This window comes from Odocoileus virginianus, chromosome 1 (assembly GCF_023699985.2).
Source record: "Odocoileus virginianus isolate 20LAN1187 ecotype Illinois chromosome 1, Ovbor_1.2, whole genome shotgun sequence".
Lineage (NCBI taxonomy): Eukaryota > Metazoa > Chordata > Mammalia > Artiodactyla > Cervidae > Odocoileus > Odocoileus virginianus.
Window position 1 is genome coordinate 52,341,830 of NC_069674.1, and position 23,212 is coordinate 52,365,041.

General features: G+C 39.5%; 1 long non-coding RNA gene across 1 annotated transcript; it reads left to right on the plus strand.

The window, feature by feature from the left end:
* Positions 1 to 1,371: 1,371 nt before the first annotated feature.
* LOC139035263 (uncharacterized) lies at positions 1,372 to 21,730 on the plus strand. The gene is made up of 2 exons (XR_011487924.1): positions 1,372 to 11,493; positions 13,891 to 21,730. It is a non-coding gene; the product is annotated as an uncharacterized lncRNA (long non-coding RNA).
* Positions 21,731 to 23,212: the final 1,482 nt, after the last annotated feature.

Sequence of the window (23,212 nt, forward strand, 5' to 3'; positions counted from 1 at the left end):
CAGGAATAGTTTAAATACTTGAGAGTAAAGGCTTTCCTCCAATCCCTTTCTAAGAAGTTTTAGCTTAGAAATCTTAGAAAGTTTTCTAAGGAAGTATAGCTGTGGTACATGTTCCGATCAGAAAGGTAGTTCCTCTTTGCTCTGTTAGTTTTATAATTTGTACTAGTTATTTGTTTCTGTTGTCACTTGTTTTTTTTTAATGTTAAAATTATAAATCACATCTAATCATACTGAATTATAAAACTTCTACTGTATCTTTCTTTTAAGGAAAAATGAGAATAAATTATCCTGTTTGTCCTGCATACAGTGTACTTGGTCTGTCTTCTTAGAAGTACCCTTCATGTTGTCAGTGTGGTTTCTGGCCTGTTTCAGCAATGGACAGAAGGGCCAGCTTCATTTGTTAGGAAGCTAGCAGAACTAGAGGACTCGTTGCTCGTTTTTTCTCTCTCATTTTGAAATTACTTACGGTGGTACTTCAGTCTGTGAGGTGGCTGCCCTTACAGCAAGAGTCTTCAGAACCTGGGGCTGCTCAGCATGCAGCCAAACAAGAGCTTGGTCATGCAGGAACATCTTGTCACATGCTCACCGACAGAAATCCCCATGGGACAGGGGCATTGGCATAAGCAATTTATTTTTCCACCTGGACTGGTGAACTTCAAAATATCCTTGACATTGCCACTGAGGACTCCTAACACATTTTCATATGTATTTCCATGTACCATGGTTTCTTTCCTTACAGCTGTTTTGCAAAACAGTTTTAAAGAAGGAGACAGGTTTCTTTGCCCTCCCAGGAATGGGCACTTCCTTGAATGCAGGATTAAGTTTAAGGTACCAGTGTTCTTACAGCATGGATTGTTTTCTGCCTGGATCTGACAAGGTGACTCAGGCAGTAGAGCTCAACAGTGCTGGCATCTCCCCTTTCCCAAGGACCTGCCTTCCCAAGGACCAACACGTCAGGCTCTGCCATGGTGAGAGGATGGTCTCCCTTTGTCTCCCGGATCAGCGTTGCCTGGCGTTCATTCTCATAGGATGGGAGATGCAATCAACAAATCTGGCAACATCTGGAAGGAGCATGATTATAGAGTCAGTTTCTTCCAAGGGATCACCCATTGTGAAGGGCTTCCCTCCTCCTGCAGTAATCACAGGCTCGGGGAACTGCTCAGTAACCGAACTGATCTGTCCATGTTTACAATCAACAAACCCCCAACCAGCCTTCAACTTTCACGTCACATGACTGATCCACTCCAGTCAAGACGGCTAAGGTCTAGTCATCAGCATAGGTAACATGCTTTGTATGACTATGGAGTCAGAGGCTGGGAGCCTCTGGCGTAGAACTGAATGGTCATACTCGTTGCTCTTGATCCACTGGAACCACTGACTTTCCCACAGAACACAAAAACTAAGATTCAAATATTTCTAAATGTAGGTTTTATCCTCCACTGGACCTGGCTTCACTCCTGGGGCTCAGAGCTGTACACTGTGGGGAAGATGATGAAAGTCACTTGAGAAGATACTGATCATTGTTGAAGCCAGGTAATGAGTACACAGGAGTTTGTTAGACTATTCCGGTGTTGTATATGTTTGAGAATTTTCATAATGAAAAGTTTAAAACTTGCTGGTCAAACAACTCTACCGCTGCTGAAAAGGCCCACTGCCACCACTCACCCCTTCCCCGGCAGTACTCTCAAGTAGTTGCAGCGAATTTTGAAGCCTCAGTCAGGCTCTCAGCATCCAGTCTGTCTGCTAGTCCTCTTCTGACCTTATGTGGTTCAGGTCACTCATCCTTGTAAAGCAGAATCTCTCTCGTTAACTTTAGAAAGGAAGGGCTGGGAAGGACAGAAAATAAGTTTTTGAAAAAGTTGGTTCAATCACTAAGTTCTCACCGTTCCTCAGTAACTCATCTCTGTCCATCTCATTCTAACTTCACTTCCATTGTGCGTTTCTGCTCAGTCACTTAAATCGTGTCTGACTCTGTGACCCCATGGACTGTAGCCCCGGCAGGCTCCTCTGTCCACGGGATTCTCCAGGCAAGAACACTGGAGCGCGTTACCATGCCCTCCAAGGGATCTTCCCAATGGGCATTGAATTTATGTCCTTTGTCTCCTGAATTGTGGCATTTTTTTACCGCTGAGCCACTGGGGAAGCCCTCACTTCCATCATCCCTAGTCCATTATGCCTGCACCTTACTGGTTTCCCTACCCCTCACACCCAGATTCATCTCCCTAAGACTTTAGGGTATCTTTAATTGTCCCTTGCTACATGATAATCCTCCAAGTCTACTTAACTGTCTACAGAATTAAATCCAGATTCCTAAATCAGGCACTCAGTGTCTGCCACACAGTAATGTCCCGAGCTTCTCCAGTGACCCCCTGGCCTCCACAAGCCCCCGGCTAACTGACACCTTTGCTGTGGTGACACTTTCCTTCCCTCTAGCTGTTGGATGAGCATTATTGAGAGAAGCCGTGTAGACACTAACTGAACGTCAGCTTCAGCTCCTCTTGTTCTTCAGAGTCTCCCCTGGGGCTAACCTAAGTTCTTTCTAAAATACTTGGACTCAGCTTTTGTTGTTGATGTTGTTCAGTTGCTAAGTCGTGTCTGGCTCTTGGCAACCTCATGGACTGCAGCATGCCAGGCTCCTCTGTCCTCCACCATCTCATAGAGTTTGCTCAAATTCATGTCCATCGAGTTGGTAATGCCTTTATTAAGCACCACACAAATAGGTGCTTCCCAGTTTTGGAGATTTTCAGCTAGCAAAACTTTAAGAAAGGGATGGCAAATTAAGTGTGAGATATACATCTGGAAAGAAACGTATACATTAACCAATCATACAACCGATGCCTGAGGAGAAAATAGAATATTGCCAGCACCTAAAATGCCCCATCCTTTGTGTCTCTCCCAGAGCATAATTCTTCCTCCAGAGATATTTGGTTCTCTGATTTTGGAGATAATTATTTCTTTATAGTTCTACCTCCTCCTTTCTATGTATATATACACAAAGCATTGTTTTGGTCTTTGAACTTGTATAAATGGAATCACCTCATTGGTATTGTCTTTTTCTGCCTAATTTTGGTTTTAGGAGATCATTCTCTTTCACTGCTTCCTAAGCTGTCTCACTGTACAACTGCACAGTTTATCCCCTCTACTGTGGGTAGGCGTTGGCTATTTCTGGTTTGAGGTTCTGGTGATGAGCAGTGCTGCTCTGACCCTTCTAGAGTATACCTCCAGTGCACCTAATGCGCATTTTCTGTACGGTATAAATGCGGGAATGAAACTAGGGGCATGGAAATATGTATCCCTCTAAACTTTTTTGTTAATGTCAACTTGTTTTCAAAGAGATGGTACTATTTTACCCTCCCACCAGCAGGGCATGAGAACAGCATTGTTCCACATTGTTCCCAATGCTTGGGTATCATCAGGAATTTAAATTTCTCCTGATTCGGTGAGTGTAAAATGGTATCTCATTGTGGGCTTTAATTTGCATTTCCCGGATGTACTAGTAAAATTGAGTACCTTTTTATTTATTGATTGATTGTTCACATTTCCACTTTGGGCAAATGCCTGTTTGTTTTTTACCCATTTTTCTATTAGTCTATCTGTTTCTTATTTGCTTGAGTGTGTATGTGTGTATATGTCTGTCTATAGATATATGTTGATAGAGATTTCCGGGTACTGTTTCTTTGCTGTGTTGCAGATTCCTTGTTCTGTGGTTTACCTTCATTCTTTATGGTTTCTTGCTGAATCAAGTTCTTAATGTAGTCAAACTTTTATCTTTCCTCTTAAGATTAGAGGAAATCATATCTTTTTGTGTTTCATTTAAGAAATTTTTTTTCCACCTCAAGGTCATAAGGATATTCTCTATAATCTTCTAGTGTTTCAGTTTTCCTTTTCATACTTAAAGAATTTCTCTACCCAAAATTTCTTTCCTAATCCCCACCCCCTCTTCCTTACCCAATATGACTAGAAAGTTTTGGCACTTCTTATTTTGCTGAGAAAGAACTCTTTTTATTTATTTATTTATTTATTTTTGGTTTAAAAAAAAATCTTTATTGAAATATATTGATTTATAGTATGTTTGCTAGTTTCAAGTGTACAGCAAAGTGATTCAGTTATATTTTTTAGATTCTTTTCCATTATAGGTTATTACAAGATATCAGGTAGAGCTCCTTGTGCTATAAAGTAGGTCCTTTGTTGATTATCTATTTTATACACAGTACTGTGTATATTTTAATCCCAAACTCCTAATGTATCTCTCCCCCCTCCCCTTCCCCTTTGGTTACCATAGGTTTGTTTTCTATGTCTCTATGAATACTTCTGTTTTATAAATAAATTATTTGTATCATTTTTTTAAAGTTCCATATATAAGCAATGTCATATAATATTGGTCTTTCTCTTATCACTATCACTTCTTACCCAGACATTTTGATACCAAAACATGAGAAGAGCATAAGGTCAGAGTAAAGGAGAACGCTTTAAATCAAATAATTAACTCTTTATGTTATACTTATTTAATTTGTCCATATTTTTCTCATTTTGTTACAGGTCCTTTGCAGAATTTTGCCTAAGTATAAGTTAATGAAGATGGAGGAAGGAATCCTATTTTTGTTTTTTTAATTTTGAAAGGCTGATGTTCTCCAAGTCTAACAACCACATAAATGTCCAGTGTGTCCATAACTGTCCAGAGCAGCCACTAGCAATAAGGACTTTTAATACTTTAGCAGAGGTGCATAACTGGCCTCCAGAGATCCAAGATGTACACATATTTGACTACTTGCCCTGGGAAGTCACTCTTAAAACTAATGCAAGTCCCTCACACTGCACTTTAAATACCACCTTCTTCCCATCAAGTATTTGAGTGCCTACTGTGTACACACACAGTACATACCCCACACATAGCAGGGAAAGATGGACAATTACCATGGATAATTATCATGGATGGTAAAGAGGCTGGGTCAAGGGTCAAAGCCCAGCCCAGTTTGATCACAGCATGGCGGCCAGCTGCTTTTTTACAGATTGAATAGATGTTGGCTCAGCTGGTAAAGAACTTGCCTACTAATGCAGGAGACACAAAAGACTCTGGTTCAATCCCCAGGTTGGGAAGATCCCCTGGAGGAGGAGATGACAACTCCTCCAGTATTCTTGCCTGGGAAATCCCATGGACAGGAACCTGGTGGGCTACAGTCCATGGGGTTGCAAAGAGTCAGACGCGACTGAGCACACACGCACCTGTAGATGTTTCTTCCCCTGAAGACTGTGATGGTTTTAGGAGTGAGGTGGGTTTAGAGGAAGAAGCTGTAAGTAAGATACAAAGAGCTCCAGGGCCTTAGGAGAACAGCATAGGCAAAGACTGGGAAAAAGAAGATGTTCTTTGGTGTGGCTGGAATATAAATGGCAAGGAGAGATGAGGCTATAGGCTAAGGCCAGACCAGGAAAAAGAGATCCCTGTCAGCCTGGCAAAGAGGGGTGGACTTGCTCTAAAAGGCCAGTGGAAAACCTTAAAGGGCTTCCTAGAGCAAGTGGAAGGATGCTGCATTTGAAAAAGTTCTTTCTGGCTTGAGTACCACAGCATTTAGACTAGTGGGGCTTGTGAATGAAAAGCAACTCCAAAGTGATTATGGGCAGTGCCAGGAGAGCACAGAGGACTCTTCAGCAACAGTTGTTACCTTTTTTGGCCATGGATCTTAGTTCCCCGACCAGAGTTGGAACCCGCACCCTCTGTAGTAGAAGTGTCCAGTCTTAACCACTGAACCACCAGAGAAGTCCCCATTGAAGTTACCCTTTTGGGCAAAGGGGAGACCCAAGAGACACTTGCCACCACTGCTGTGTGGATATATTTAAACCTGGGTGCAACTCTCTTTTTAGTTTACCAGCAGGAAGGGTATACTTCGTATATTCAAAAAATCCATCTGTGGTTAACACCTGGACTTTGATTTATATTCAGTCTATTCCATGGAATTTTTATTCTGATCAATGTTACCAGATGAACCATGTTCTCTGAGGAATGATTAGCCCAAAGTAGGACAGAAGAGAATCTGAGAAGTAGCCTTTCCACCTGCCCCTTGGCTCTGCCCTAGGAAACAGTCACCCAGCAGCACTTCCTGGAAACCACTGAGACAGAAGTTACATGGCACTGGCCTCGGCTGCAGAAATCCTGAATTGGTTCTTTGTACAAGATCGTCTCTTAGACACCAAAGCCTCAGTGCCCTCAAAAGATCATTCACTCCCTCTAAATGCCTTAGAAATGGAAATTCTCAGGTAAGGTTTTAACAGATGAAGATAAATGAGTATTATTTTTGTGTGTCACCCACTTTATGGTCATTTAAAAGTCCAAGGCCAGCAGCACTGAAATTTTAAAATCTTATATGTTACAACAATCACATTTTAAAGTGTGTTTTTCCATTGGTGATAGATTGTGCATTTTGAGACTCGAGGTTTAAAACATTTTGTGTGCCATTTAATCCCACACCTTTGAGCATCTGGACTTAAAGAATCCTTAGGATTTTTCCTCTCAGGTCTCCTTGGAAAAGAAGGATGCTAGTTTGTACTTCTCTAGTTGGAAAACATGTTTTCTGTTTCCTTTTAAGTTATTAGGTTAAATTCAGTGACTATTCTTCCAGAATTCTGTTCTTACAGGCTATTCTGTAAGAGCAGATTATATTTTCAGTTTCTGATACAATTCTCAGGGAATGTGGAATGGGTTTCCTAATGGACAGTGTTGTTTACGGGAGCTGGGACTCAGCTCATAAAAGCCTGTATGTCAGAGAGCCAGAGTATGTACCAAATAAGTAGAAGGTGCCAGAGAACTGAAATGCTCCACACAACAGACAGAAAAATGTGATAACTTACAATTTGACAGCTGAAAACATAGCTACCCTCTGCACAGCTCCAGTGGGAATAAGTTAAGATTCAGTCACAAAACCACTTAACTATGGGTGAGGTGCTGTTTATGGGTCCAGGAGACAAAAGGAGATCTGCTCAAAAATTTGATATTAAAAAGAGTGATGGACCTCTTGAGAGGTCCAATAAAGTGCCATGACTGGAACAATTAGAGAAGGCTTCCTGGTAGAGGTGACATTCACACTACTCCTTGAGTGAAGATGTTAAGATTTTGAGTAGAGACAGTAAAGATCAGAGCAGACTTCTAGTCTAACCAGGGGTCCTATGAGCTGTGATGCAGGAGGAGAAGGGATCAGTGGCTATAGGCCTATGAAGAGATATGGAGTGATGACGAGAAAGAAGTGAACAGTCTCTGGAGCTGCTAAAGCCAGAAGGAACCTGAGAAGTATAGAAACCACCTTGATTAGTCTTCGTGAGGATACAAAGATTAAGGGAAAGAGAATGAGGAGGAGGGAAATCCCTGCCAATACAGGAAGGAAAAGAAGTAAGGGTTCATCTGTATGTTGAGAACCTCTGTTGGATGAGGTGGTCACCTTCCCAGAGTCAGGAGTATGAAATACTCCATCTAGTAAGCTGAAAAGTTTGGAAAGTGCCGTTATAAGCTGAAAAGTTTGGAAAGTGCCGTTAGCTTTATATCAACATCACAAAACAAGGCATTTTGAAAAGAAACATCAAATTGTTTTCTATAGGGACCAAAAGATGCTTTTTCCACTTTCAGGCTGTGACAGATTTCAAGTCCAAGCATAATGTTGATTAAAATCGATTATTTTCACTTGATCTATGTGGTTATATGAGTGTGTGCTTGGTCGCTCAGTCATGTCTGACTCATTGCCACCCCATGGACTGTAGCCCCAGGCTGCTCTGTCCATGGGATTCTCCAGGCAAGAAATACTGGAGTGGGTAGCCATTCTCTTCTCCAGGGATCGAACCCAGGTCTCCTGCGTTGCAGGTGGATTCTTTACTGTCTTAGCCACCAGGGTACACAGGATAACAATAAAATGAGCACTCCATCACTTGAGTTAAGATGGTGTCTCTCCTCACTCTCAGCTGGGGAAAAGATGGGAGCAGGGGAAAGGCCCTGGGGAGCACTCGGGCTGCTGCTTGACCTCAAGGCCTCCTGCCTGTGTTCCAATCGCTACCTGAGTTTCCCTCACTGGAAGAGGATTTCTGTTCTGAGAACCCCAAACGCTGAAGACAACACAGTCCTGGATTGTTATGTGACCTTGGGCACATTAAAAAAAAGAAAACAAAAAAACTCTGGGCCTGTGTTCTGAATAAAACAAAGGAGGAGGATTAGTGGTTTTCAGTCTTCTCAGGTGGGAAACTGCTCAAAGTCCTCCGGGTGGTGACTGAAGAAGACGCCTCCCCGGCACTTGACTGTTTATTCGTTCCTCATTTAGGTCTCCATGACTCAATGCTTCCTGTACTGTATCGAGTTCCCACACTCCAGCAGAGTTCTTTTTTTGAGCGTGTCAGAATGTTAAGCTAACACTTATTTCATTGCTTTAAGCGAGATGGGCTTTTAAGGAGGACAGTCAAAAACGCAAGTGTGAACCTTTTTATGACCCTGTCCCTTCATCAGGAGAGCATCTAACTCAATGTCAATGGACTTAATCCCCGCTAAGCCTGATTGGCATTCCATTCCTAACAGTTAATATCAAGGAGATAATCCAAAAGGAAAAAAAGAAGCCATGTGCATGGAGTTCTTTGTCATTGTATTTTTCTTTATAATGAAAAATGCAAAACTAGAAACAGCCAACAGGAGGAAGGACTGAGTTATGGTGTTCAGTGTCATACTAGTAAGTTCACGGCTCACTGTCACATGAGACAGCTATGAGAACAGTCACTGTGGAAACGGGAAAACGAGGAGAAGAGGAAAGTGCAGAATAGTGATGCATGTAAGCGAGGTGGGAGTCCAGCTTGATTCCCCTGCATTTCTCTTTCCTCTTTCCTGTGTCTTTTCTCAGTTTCTCCCATGTTGCTATTGGAACATGGAAAAATGAGTTGATTTATGAGGTCAATAACCCTGTGGTGATTTTCTGCTTCTAAACTGTGTCTTGAAGGAAGCCACAGAACCCAAGCTCTAAGAGAGGTAAAGAACTCATTGTTTAGCAGCTAAGTCACGTCAGACCCTTTTTCGACTATATGGACTATAGCCCCCCAGGCTCCTCTGTCCGTGGGATTTGTCAGGCAAGAGTACTGGAGTGGGTTGCCGTTTCCTTCTCCAGAGGAACTTCCCAACCCAGGAATAAAACCTGCGTCCCTGCATTGGCATGTGGATTCTTTACCACTGAGCAACGAGGGAAGGCCCAAAGAACTCACTGAATGGTAGGTAGAGCCTCTTGCGCTTCCAGTGCCGTTCTGCCCCACTGGGACCTGAATATATTTCCATCACCATCCTTACTGTTCTGGTTTTGTGATGAAACATGAGGACAGGAGCATGGCACATAGTAGGCACTTGTGACATGAACAAAACTCCTTTCTTTCCTTTGTGGTTGTGACTTACCAAGAAGCACCATGTGACTGATGCAGTGATATAGCCAGAGAAACTAAAAAAGCAAAAGAAAGCAGTGCTTTCAACTATTTTCTCTTACAAAGTATTTGGTGAAACTGTAAGAGAATATTTAGCACCACAAAAAGTAAGCCAAGGGTAAGAAAAACTCTCCATACCCAAGAGACTTCAGCTGACCAAATTAAGTCTGATCCAGAATAAACAGTTCTCATCTGGAAGTCTAGCAGTTCCAGAAAGTACTGTCCAGGGAAAAAGGCCCATGATACTGATCTGCATAATTATGTAACCCTTCAGCCAAGTGGGAATAAGTCCCATCGTAAAGGGTGCACAGGAAAAATCAAACGTGAGCAAGTAACAGCTCTCAGACCTTAAGAAGAAGACTTTATTCCTGAAGAAAAACCAGGCCCTTTCCTATGAACTTGACCAACGTCAGTTTTGCCCATGCCCACCCAGCATCCAAAGCCTAAAACAAGATTTCTATTATCAGATCCCTCCAGTGGGACTTGCCTAGTGGTCCAGTGGCTAAGACTCTGCACTCACAGTGCAGGGGGCCTGGGTGAGATCCCTGGACAGGGAACTATATCCCACATGGTGCAACTTAAGATCCTGCTTGCTGGGAAAGATTGAAGGAAGGAGGAGAAGGGGATGACGGAAGACAGATGGTTGGATGGCATCACCGACTCAATGCACAGGAGTTTCAGCAAACTCTGGGAGATGGTGAAGGACAGGGAAGACTGGCGTGCTGTAGTCCATGGGGTCACAAAGAGTCATACACAACTGAGCAACTGAACAATAACAACAACCTAATTAATCATAAGGATGTTCTCTTTCTGCAGCACCCGAAGTGAACCTATTCTAATAGTGTCTCATGCTGATAACGATCGTGGTTATGCAGGTCTATTTCCTTACCAACAAACTTCGGGAGATGATACTCCATTTTTAACCATCAAGTGGAAGTTAATCCTTACATTTTACTTATTCATCCAGTAGTCATAGTTATTACTGGCACATATTGAACAACTGGATGTGCTAGACAACGTGTAACAACTTTAACATGTGTTAAACAATGTTAATCCTATTTTTTAAATTTTATTTATTTTTGGCTGTACTGGGTCTTCACTGCTGCTTGGGCTTTTCTCTAGTTGCAGAGAGTGAAGGCTACTCTCTAGTTGCAGAGCATGGACTCTAGGGCACGTGGGCTCGGTGGTTCCTGGGCTCTAGACCACAGGCTTAATAGTTGTGGCACATGGGCTTAATTGCCCCTCAGCATGTGGATCTTCCTGGACCAGGGATTGAACCCATGTCTCCTGCATTGACGGGGTTTCTTTACCACGGAGCCACAAGGGAAGCCCAATAGGATTATTAGGTCCAGGAATTTCCCCTGGAGAAGGAAATGGCAACCAACCCACTCCAGTATTCTTGCCTGAGAAATCCCATGGACAGAGGAGCCTGGCAGGATACAGTCCATGGAGTCGCATACGACCTAATGACTGAACAGTAGCAAATAATCTTACTAGTAGAAATTATTTTCCCCAATTTTTTGAAGAAAAACTTGAACCAATGAAACTCAAATTTACATCATATACTATCCACTACACTCAAAAAGACCATTGAACTGTAAGAGACACAGGGGGGTCTTCAAGTTCAACCCCCTTATTGTTTGCCTTCCTTTTTTATTATGGAAATACTCAAATACATTGAAAAGTATGATAAACCACTCAGCTTCAGTAGTCATCAGTTTATAGTCAGTCTTATTTAATCGTTACCCTCGCTTATTTTCCTCCATCCCATAGAATATTTTTGCCATAATATCTTTTTAGTCCTTATCTGGAAATAATTTCAAACCTACATACAAGTTGCTAAAATGAAAATATTTTAAAAACCCATTACCCTTTACCTCCATCTGTTATTAACATTTATTCATTTGCTCCATCAGTACGTTTTTTTCTCTCTCTCACCCCCCTCCCACCCTACCCCCACACTTTTTGGTTGTTTTTGTTCAGTTGCTAAGACCGGATGGACTGCAGCACTCCAGGCTTCCCTGTCCTTCACCATCTCCCAGACATTTGAGGGGAAACCATTTGAGGGTAAGTTACATACATCACAATGCTTTATCCCTGAATACTTGATTGTGTATTTCCTAAGAATAAGGATATTCTTTTATAGACCATAGTATAATCAACTTCAGTAAAATGAACACTGACTCATTACTTTATATACTCTATTCTTATTCCAGTTTTGTCAGTTGTGTTCCTTAGAGCGTTTCTTTCCCCTGCAGTACAGAATCCAGTTTTGGGTGAGGTATTACATTTAGTTGTTAGTCTCTTTTGATCAGGAACATTTCCAGAGCTTTTGTCTTTTATGACATTGACATTTTGGGAAAATGAATCCCTTTCCCTTTCTTTCTCTCTCTTTTTTTTTTTTTTTTTGAGTCATGCTGTGCAGTGTTCCGGATCTGAGTTCCCCAGCCAGGAATTGAACCTGTGTTCCCTGCAGTGGAAGCATAGTCTTAATCACTGGACCTCCAGGGAAGTCCCTTTTTTCCTTTTTTTAACAAGACATTTCTCATTTGATGTTTGTCTGCTGTTTCCTTATGATTAGATTCAAGAAGGGCATTCTTGGCCAGAACATTACCTAGATGAGGCTGTGACCTTCTCAGAGCATCACATGGAAGCTATATGATATCCATCTCTCCTTACTGGTGGTGTTGATCTTCACCAGTCAAGGTTGTTGCCCAGCTTCATAACTGTATAATTACTGTTCCCCCCCCCCTTATAAATAATAAACAGCCTGTGGGGAGACACTGTAAGATCACAGAAATGTTCTGCTTATCAAAATTTTCTCTACATTCAGCATTTGTGTTTAGTTACCTGTTGCTGCATGACAGGTTATGCCAAAACGTAGTAGATTAAGACAATAAATATTTATGATCTCACACAATTTTTGTGGGTCAGCATGTTGGCGCTGCCTTGGCTGGATGGTTCCTGGCTCAGGGTCCCCTTGTGAGGTTACATTCCAGCTGTTGGCCAGGAGCTGCTGGCACCTGAAGACTTGACTGTGGCTGGAGAATCCACTTCCAGAATGGGTCGTTCACATGCCTGGGAAGTCAGTGGGGAACTGAGGAGGCTTCAGGTTCCCTGCCACATGGACCTCTCCAAAGGGTCACTTGTGTGTCCTCTGCATGGCACTGGCTTCCTTTCGAGCAAGTGATCCCTAAGAGAGAGAGGAGAGGGCAAAGCCTTGTGACCTAGACTTAGAAGCCACACACTGTCACTTCCACTTACAGTCAGCTCGTTAGAAGTGAGGAACCAAGTCCAGGTTACATTCCAGAGAAGGGAAATTTAACTCCAACTTTAAGTTCCAACTCTCTTTATGTTTTGGTGGCCTCATCGATTGGTAGGATTTTACTTTCCTGACCAGGGATTGAACCCATGCCTTCTGCAGTGAAAGCGCTGAGTCCTAACCACTGAGCCTCCAGGGAATTCCCTAAAATTCCAACTCTTGAACAGAAAATATCAAAGAATTGGTGGACATCAGTTAGGGCCATTATAGCATCCTTTGATGATTCTTGCCTGGTTTAATCCTTACTCAAAATAATGATTTCCCAACTATCCTGTATTATTTTAAAAGCAATTTCATCTATAAATTTTTGGGAACGTATCTCTTTAAAAGGAGTATTTTTAAAATTATAATGTTATATATTATAATATCAAAAAGCAGATCCTCTGGAGGAGGAAACGGCAACCCACTCCAGTATTCATGCCTGGATAATCTCATGGACAGAGGAGCCTGGTGGGCTACAGTCCACAGGGTCACAAAGAGTGGGCACAACTGAGTGACTGAGCAGTCTGGCAGTCAGTATTTAAATTTCCATGTGTCCCATGAATGCTGTATTTTTTATTGAGATACAATTCACAAGCCTCAAAATTCACTTTTAAAGTGTACAGTCCAGTGGTTTATAGTATTTTGAGTTTACAATCATCACCACTAGTTTATCACCTCAAGAAGAAACCCTGTCATTAGCAGTTACTTCCCATTTCCAAGTCAGTCCCTGACAACCACTAAAATGCTTTCTCTGGATATGCTTTTCCTGGATATTTCATATAAAGGGAATAATTACAGTATGTGGCATTTTATGTCTGGTTTCTTTTGAAACCATGGATGTAATCCATGTCACCTGCCTTTACTAACGAAGGTTTTAAGACTTTCAGGTCCTCCCAAGCAGCACGCAGCCTAAACAACGTGTTTGCCCGAGTTGTTTCTCAGGAGCTTGGAGTCAGCTGCCTCTGCTTCAAGCTGAGCCAAAGTCAGCTGTGTCTGCTCCAAACTGAGCTGCTTAGGACAGGATGGGACCACCAGCCCTTCACCTGGGCATGCACGAGCATCTGCTTGTGCTGTATTGAACATGCAGAGGCCTGCAGCTTTGCTACGCCTGCAGGGAACAATTATCACACCTTTTCCCAATCGTCTTTCCTCTCTCCCAGGCCTCAGACCACCCTGCTTCTTTGTACTTGATCCCATACCTGAGACTTTTGCCTTCAGGGAAGCAGCTTGAAGACTTGTTTTCCTGTCTCCTCCTTTTGCTACAGACCTCTGCATCTCACCATTTTGACTTCCTGCTCATCTGGCAAAACAAACCTGGTGGTAACAGCTTCACTTAGTATAGTTTTTAAGGTTGATTTATGTTGTAGCATGACTAAATACTTCCAGTCCTTGCTGTGGCTGGATAGTATTCCATTGTATGGAGATACTACACTTTTTTAAATCCATTTTTTGGCTATTTGCAAATATTACTCATGTACAAATGTTTGTGTGGAGCCATATTTAATTTGTTTCTTTGAATTGGTACCGAAATAAAGTCCACATAATGCCGTTAGCTGATAAATCTTTTAAGTCTCTAGAGGTTCCTCTACAACTTTGTATTTTTTTTCCAATTTGTTGAAGAAATTGAGTCACCTGTCATGTACAGTTGTTCAAAATGAGGATTTTGCTGATTGGATCCTTTAGATATAAATAATTAAACATGTTATGCTAGTATCTATAATTTCATAGATTGGTAGCTGAGTGTAGAGGCTTGATCAGATTCAGACTTGATGGAGGAGAGAAGGCTGGCAAGATTACATTATATGGTCTGTTATTCTACAAACATAATGTCTGGTTTTCTCTTTTTTTTTATATTAGCAGCCATTGATGATTATTGTCTAGATCCACTATGGAATGAGAAGTAGCAATACTTTAATTCTGTCATTTCTTTTTTATTAGCTAGAATATGGTATAAAGAAAAAATTTGCCCTCAACTATTTTGTTACTATATCATTCAATTTATATATAAAAGGAAGGATAAAATGCTTGAATGTTTCCCTTTATTTCCTAGTTTTTAAAGTGAATTGATTCATTATCCTCTAATAATGACCAACTATTTGTGAGCTTTAAAAATTAACTCATGAAATCCCCTGGGGGCCCATTGGTTAGGACGTGGAGCTTTTTCTGCCCTGCAGGGTTTCATCTCTGGTGGGGGAACTAAGATCCCAGAAGTTGCTTGGGGTGACAAATAAAAACAGCCATATTAATAAGCTTCTCATCTTGAAGTCTTCATCCCTTCATTCTGTTAATCACTGAAGCATAAATTGCTCCAGAGAAATTTGAATACTAGTATTTGAACTTTATACATAATTTTCTTTGCAGTTCCTTTTTATTTTTAAAGGGTGAATTGGTTTTTAATAAGTCAGTATCTGTTTATACTTTTCTCTTGGTTTAGGACATGATGTTTGATCATGAAAGCATTTAATGATATATGGAATAAGAAAAAATCTGCCAAATGCATTAGAAAGCATTTGAATAGAAATGCTAGTTCCTATTTAAAACACTCTTTTCTTCATATACCCAAATGGAAGCAAAAGATGCCTTAATATTTAATTTTTATATTGTTAGAGACAATGGGTTTAATAAATTCCTTTTTATCTGTTGCGTATTTTTAGTTGTTTGGTAACCGAGTTCTAAGTTCTTTCACATAAACTATTTCAAGCCTTGTTGTTTTCAAGTACTCAAATGTATGTCTCAGCTGAAGCATCTTTGTAAAAATACATAGAAGTCTTTAAAATGCTGAACTGTAGTACCTGCTTATTTTTTTTTAGTCATTAGTAGAGAAAAAAGTTTTATCAGGAAGTTACTGATATAAATGTGCAATTTATAGTGATTTCATATATACTCCCCAGCTTCAAAATCACTTAGAACTCCAGCTGTGTTTTCTGGAAGGGTCAATTTTTGCTTCCTCAAGTTAACACCTGTACAGCTTGGATTTGAGTTTTTAAAGAATATTTAATTTTTAAAGAAGTTATTTTAGGAAAAGGGGAGTTTGAGTTGTATTCATGGTTTTGGCTGGGTTAACAATAGTGAAGTGAAGTCGCTCAGCCCTGTCTGACTCTGCGACCCCATGGACTGTAGCCTACCAGGCTTCTCCATCCATGGGATTTTCCAGGCAAGGGTACTGGAGTGGGTTGCTATTTCCTTCTCCAGGGGATCTTCCCAACCCAGGAATCGAACCCAGGTTTCCTGCATTGCACGCAGACACTTTACCCTCTGAGCCACCAGGGAAGCCAGGAAGGGTTAACAGTGGCTTCAATTAAATTGTTTGAATTATAAAGTAAGTAATTATGGTAAACAAGCTCAGCCTCATTTTTAAATGTTGAATCACATTTTATTTCTTGGATTAATACTATAGAAACTTCAAAATTCAGGACCATTGAAATATGCCAAGTTCAGTTTGGGGATTGTGTGTTTAGTTTTTGTTGTATTGATTAGTTTGCTTTTTTTTTAATTTATTTTTTAATTGAATGATAATTGCTTTACAGACTTTTGTTTTCTGTCAAATCTCAACTTTTTTTTTTTTCTAAAGAAACTGAAAATGCTATATCTACTAGTGGAAGAAAATGCTTTGGTTTGCTCTGAAGATTTTGTTGTTGTTCAAGCGTATTGTGGTTCAAAAATTACAAAGAATAATGTTAGTTAAATGCCAATGAACTCTTTTTATATGAAATATACAAATTTTGGGGGGTGATGGTGGCAATGGTGTCTCTTACTTCCTTATGTAAAGTACTTGAACATTCTCATCAATATTGCCATCATCTGTTTGATACTCCCAGTAGGGAATTCCCTGGGTGTCCAGTGGTTAGGACTCAGTGCTTCACTGCTGGGGCCTGGATTCAATCCTGGTCGTGGTACTGAGATCCTACAAGTCACATGGCCGAAAAAACAAACAACAAAATCTCCCAGTATATTTTCTCAAAGTCTGTTTACTTAAAATTGTATGGAATGATGTAATAAGGAATAAAATCTGAATTACAGACACACAGAAAGTAGTAGTTCCATATTTAAAAATAACTTTCATATTTTGGCAGGAACACATAAATAGAATTTTTGACATTCATTATATTAGGTGATTATTGCTATTTCTTTTGATATAAAGTCCTTATTTGGACTAATATTTCATGTGTTCAAATGTGTACAATATTCCCAAATAAAAATAATTAAGAAAATTTGAAATTTTTCAGGCTAATGTTTTCATTTCTGAAGACAATAAAGAGATTATTTAGTAGATCATTTCCAAGAAAAAAAGCACTGACATATTTTACAGTGGTATCCCCTAGGAAGTTACGTGGATTTAGGGTAAAAATAAGTTCCTTTGTGTATCATTAAATAGCTGGCACTCTCCCACAGAGAGGAATATTTTCAAAATGGGAAATATGAGATACAATATGTGAATAGTATTGGGAAAATATTTTCAAATGCATCTATTAATGTTTGTATTTTAATGTTTTTCCACTAAAAATAGTTACTGGTACAGTGAGAAATAACAGGGGAAATTAACCACAATAAAAGTGAAAGTGAAAGGTGTTATAATTCAGAAGTTCTAATTTTCAACAAATCACTAGCCTAGATATCTTCTTCTGATTGGAGTTTTTATTCTTACTGTTGCTCATACTGCCCTCTCTCTGCTCAATGGTTTTTTGGTTTGCTTTTAATTTTTTGTGGCCTTGTCTATCCCTACACAGCCAGACCTGGGAACTGGTTCTGGGGAGCCTTGATGTTGAATCACCATGGGACGCACATGTGCAGTTAGCTCTTGCACACTTGCCCTTGGGCATCAGGCCCCTCTGCCCCACTAGGCCATATTCCTGGGTAGGAGTTTGTCCCCACTATGCAATTGATGAGGAGGTTCAAATGGTGTTTACAGTTCCTGCTGTCCTTGTGGGTCTAGTAATTATGGCTCCCAGGTGTCTCCCATCCCATGGAGCTGTAGTCAGGCCTGGTCAATGGTTCTTGTTGACCAGTGGGTTCCAAAGTCATTTGATGTGACTCTCTAATAGTCTGTGATAGCGTGTTTTTTTTTCTTTTCTTTCAATCTATTTTTGGATGTGCTGGGTCTCTGTTGCTGAACACAAGCTTTCTCTAGTTGTGGTGCTCAGGCTTCTCACTGCAGTTGCTCTTCTTGTTGTGGAGAATGGGCTCTAGAACTCATGGCCTTCAGTAGTTGTGGCGCTTGGGTTAGTAGCCCTGCAGCATGTAGAATCTTCTCACATCAGGGATTCAACCCATGTCCCCTGGTATGACAGGCAGATTGTTATCCACTGCACCACCACAGAAGTCCCTGATAGCTTTCTTTATATCTGGCAAAATAAGATATTCTAAGCTCCTTTGTACATTGTGTTTTCTCTTTTTACAATTGAGGTGCTTCTTTTTCTAAGTTAATTTTTATCTTATATTGGAGTATATCTACAGTGTGGTGTTAGTTTCAGGTATTCAGCAAAGTGATTCAGTTATACATATACATATTTCTATTCTTTTCCAGATTCTATTTCCATATAGGTTTTTATAGAACATTGAGGAATTCCCTGTGCTATACCACAAGTCCTTTTGATTCATCTGTTTATATATAGTAGTGTGCATATGTTAATCCCAATCTCCTAATTTATCCCTCCCCGTGACCTGTCCCCTTTGGTAACTGTAAATTTGTTTTAGAAGTCTGTAGGTCTGTTCCTATTTTGTAAATAAGTTCATTTGTATAAATTTTTTTTAATTTCACATATAGGTGATATCATACAATATTTGTCTTTCTCTTAGTTTGATAATCTCTAGGTCCACTCACATTGCTGCTATGGCATTATTCCATTCTTTTTATGATTGAGTAATATTCTATTGTGGTTTGTAATCTTTATTCATTCCTGTGTTGATGGACATTTAGGTTGCTACAGGTCTTGGCTATTGTAAATAGTACTGCAGTGAAAATTCATGTGATTGTATCTTTTTGAATTATGGTTTTCTCTAGACATATGCCCAAGAGTGGGATTGCTACATCATATGGTAGTTCTGTTTTTTTTCTGGCTGTGCCATGTGTCACATAGGATTTTAGCTTCCTGACAAGTGATTGAACCCACACCCCCTACATTGGAGGCATGAAGTCTTAACCACTGGACAACCACAGAAGTCCCCTATTTTTTATTTTTTAGGAACCGCCATATTGTTCCCCATAGTGGTTGTACCAATTTACATTCACACCAACAGTGTAGGAGGGTTCCCTTTTCTCCACACTCTCTCCAGCATTGATTGATTGTAGACTTTTGGAAGAAGGCCATTCTGACCCATGGGAGGTGATAGCTTGCTGTAGTTTTGATGTGCATTTCTCTAATAAGTAGTGATGCTGAGCATCTTTTCATGTGCTTTTCGGCCATCTGTATGTCTTCTTTAAAGAAGTGTCTATTTAGATCTTTTGCCCATTTTTTGATCGTTTTGTGTGTGTATGTGTGCAGTTTTGTTTTTTTTTTTTAGCTGCATGAGCTGTTTCTATATTTGGAAATTAATCCCTTGTCAATCATATTGGTTGCAAAATACTTTTTCCCATTCTGAGGGTTGTCTTTTCATTTTATTTATGGTTTCCTTTGCTATGCAAAAACTTAAGTTCAAATAGGTCCCATTTGTTTATTTTTGTTTTTATTTTCATTAGAAGGGGTGGCTCAGCTGGTAAAGAATCCACCTGCAATGCGGGAGACCTGGATTTGATCCCTGGGTTGGGAAGATCCCCTAGAGAAGGGAAAGGCTACTCACTCCAGTATTCTGGTCTGGAGAATTCCATAGACTGTTTCGTCCATGGGATCGCAAAAAGTCGGACACAACTGAGTGCCTTTCATTTTCACTTTTTCAGAAGGTGGATCCAAAAAGATACCGCTACAATTTATGTTGAAGCATGTTCTGCATATGTTCTCTAAGAGTTTTAGATATTTTTCGGTCTTCCAAGTAGGTCTTTAATCCATTTTGAGTTTATTTTTGTGTATGGTGTTATAGAATGTTCTAATTTCATTCTTTTACATGGAGCTGTCCAGTTTTCCCAGTACCACTTGTTGAAGAGACTTGTTTCCCCTGCTCTTTTGTCATAGATTGATTATAGCTGCATGAGTTTATTTCTGGGCTTTCTATCACAATGAACTATATTTATTTTTGTGCTAATACCATACTGTTTTGATTACTGTAGCTATACTATATTGTAGCATAGTCTGAAGTCAGGGAGCTTGATTCCTCCAGCTCAGTTTTTCTTTCCTAAGATTGCTTTGGGTGTTCAGGATCTTTTGTGATTCCATACAAATTTAAAATTTTTTTATTCTAGCTCTGTGAAAAACACCATTGGTAATTTGACTGGGATTGCATCGAATCTAGATAACCTTGGGTAGTACACTCATCATTTGATTCTTCCAATCCAAGAACATGGTATATCTTTCCATCTGTGTCACCTTCTTTTATCATAAAGTGTCTTTATGGTTTTCAAAGTAAAAGTCCTTTGCCTCCTTAGGTAGGTTTATTCCTAAGAATTTTATTCTTTTTGATGTGATGGTAAATGGGATTGTTTCCTTAATTTCTCTTTCTGATCTTTCATTAAGTGTCTAGAAGTACAACAGATTTCTATGTATTAATTTTGTACTTGCAACTTTACCAAATTCATTGATGAGCCCTAGTAGTTTTCTGGTGGCCTCTTTAGGATTTTCTGTGTACAGTATCATATCATCTGCAAACAGTAAGTTTTACTTCTTTTCCAATTTGGATGCTTTTTTCTTCTCGGATTGCCATGACTAGGACTTCCAAAATTATTTTGAATAAAAGTGGTGAGAAAACTAATACCAACACTACCACTAATAATATGACTAAAACAAGTTAAAAAGATTTTTTTCCTTAGGGTTTATTCCACTAGAGATGTACAAATTACTGTTTTAAGTTGATTAAAATTTCCTTTTTGGGGTTATTCCACCCCAGTATACTAATTTAGTTTCTTTAGATTCATCTTAATATCTTTGTTTTATAATTATGTAAAATATTTACATAATTCCAAAGTCAAATTTACAAAACAAGTTACACTCAAAGACTTTTATTTTGATCCCTCATCCTGTTCCTTTCCTTCTAGTTAACCATTTAAAATGTTTATATTTATCTTTTTTAAACACATAACAAATTTTGTAAATAATGTAATTTTACTGTATACACACAATTTTCTCCACTTTTTTGAGCTTAGTAATATGTTCTGGAGATCTATGGTGGATCTGACGTTGTTTAACCATTCCTGATTTAACCAGTTGCTGATGGATTTGGAGTTGTTTCTGGTCTTTTTGCTATTATAAACGCTATTGTAAGGAATAACAGTCTTGTGCATATATTTAAAAAATGTTTTTTTCCTTTGGAAGAGATCCCTAGATTTAGGATTGTGATCAAGATTAGTAGTACTGTCATCTCTCCCACAACTACCATAATTTGTAGGAATATCAGGAATATGTAAGCATACCTGTTTCTTGACCAACAGTATGTCCAAGTTTGGATTTTTGCCTACTTAATACACGAGAAATAGTATCCCAGTGTTGGTTTTATTGTCTCTGTTTCTCGTAGTATGAATAAGATCAGTATATATTAAGTTTATTATTCACCTCACAAGCTCAATTTCTTACAGAGTACTTGGTCTTTTTATTTTTAAAAACTCTTTAAAGATATTAGAGATACTAGCACTTGTGAACATTTTTCATATTTTGTCATTTGTCTTACTTTGAATTTTGATACATAAAACAAGGCTGACATATATATTGTTCTTGTACCCTGTAAACTTGCTAAATTGTTAGTTCTAATAGCTTTTTAAAAAATTTATCACAAACGGTCCTTAGATTTTGTCAAATAACTTTTCTATTGAAATGATTATATGACTTTTCTCTTTTATCCTGTTCATATGTTATATGATTTTCAGATGTTTAACCAACCTTTCATTCCTAAGATAAATCCCACTTGGTCAAATCAAAATTGTTGGAAAGTTTGTGGTGTTTGTTCTTTTTGCAAAGTTTGTGTTTTTAATGTCGGTTCATTTGATGTTAATTTATTGACAAATCCTTTTTCCATAGTGTCAGAGATTGTCCATTACTGATTACTACAATTCTGAAATAGTGATCTGAATTATCTACTCCCATAGATCCCCCTTGTGACCTATGAATGCCTTTATATAGATTTTACTGTGTGCCTGCTATGTGCCAGGCATTATTATGCATTAAGGATACAGAAATAAATAGGGTAGACACAGCCCTTGCCCTCTCAGCTGTGGTGAAGACATTAAGATAGTTTAATGAGTGTTAGGCAAGAGAGTAAAATTTGAGATTTAAACAAAGGGAACTATGTTAGAATTTTTTTAAAAGCTGCTTGGAGGGGACATGTCCCTGGAGGTCCAGGGGTTAAGACTGCAATGCAAGGGGCATGGGTTCTACACCTGGTCCAGGAACTAAAATCCCACATGTCCCATGGCACAGATGAAGGAAAACAAAAATGTCACTTGGAGGAAGTTATCTGAATGGTAAATTGAATTCAACCAGGGTTACCGTATCATTTACTATCCAAACAGGGACAATTTTCAAAGTGAAAAGGGAAAACATGCATAAACTGGGATATATAATCACCTTAAATCTAACCAGTCAAATGAGAAGTGTTTGAGGCAGAAAAAACTGTGAAAGAAGACAAGGCCCATTAAGATAACGAAAAATCTTAAATTTAGTGAACTATAAACTGTGAGGAAAATTAGGTCAGAAAAGCAAAGACCAAAATATAAAGGTCTTGTAAATTGGAAAGGAACTTGAGCTTTATTCTAAGGACAATGAATGTTCTAAGCAAAATTAAATGAAAACTATTGCACTGTGGAGAAAGTGTGAGCAAAGAAGGTATCCTTAGAAATCATTTGGAGGGGAAGGGAGGGTGGGTATGGGTTTTGGGGGTCATGAAATGTTCTACACAAAGGCCACAGAATTGAGTGCTGTGCCTTACAGCTTGATAAAGCTTTTCCCCTCCAGGTGAGAGATGAAAACAGCTCTAGATTAATGTATTGGAAGTAAGGATGAATTCAAGAGATATTTAAGAGAACCTATAAGGCCTTGTGACTGACAGGATATGGAGGTGAGGGAGAGGAAAAAGTCAGTTAACATCCAAGATTCTGGCTTAAGCAACAGGATGGATGATGGTGCCATTTACTGACATAACCAGAATGAGGGTGTGGGTGGAGAAATAAAAATGAATTTGAGATAACTTTGAAAACACTTAAGTTATGGACTGTTTGTGTCCTTCCAAAATTTGTTGAAACTCTTAATCCCAACTGGGTGTTGGGAGGTGAGGCCCCTGAGAATTACATCACGAGGGTGGAACCCTCGTGAATCTGACTAGTGCCCTTAAAAGAAGTGGCCCAAGAGATTACTGAATCTTTCTGCCACAGGAGGATACAAAGTTGGTAGTCTGCAAGTCAGAAGA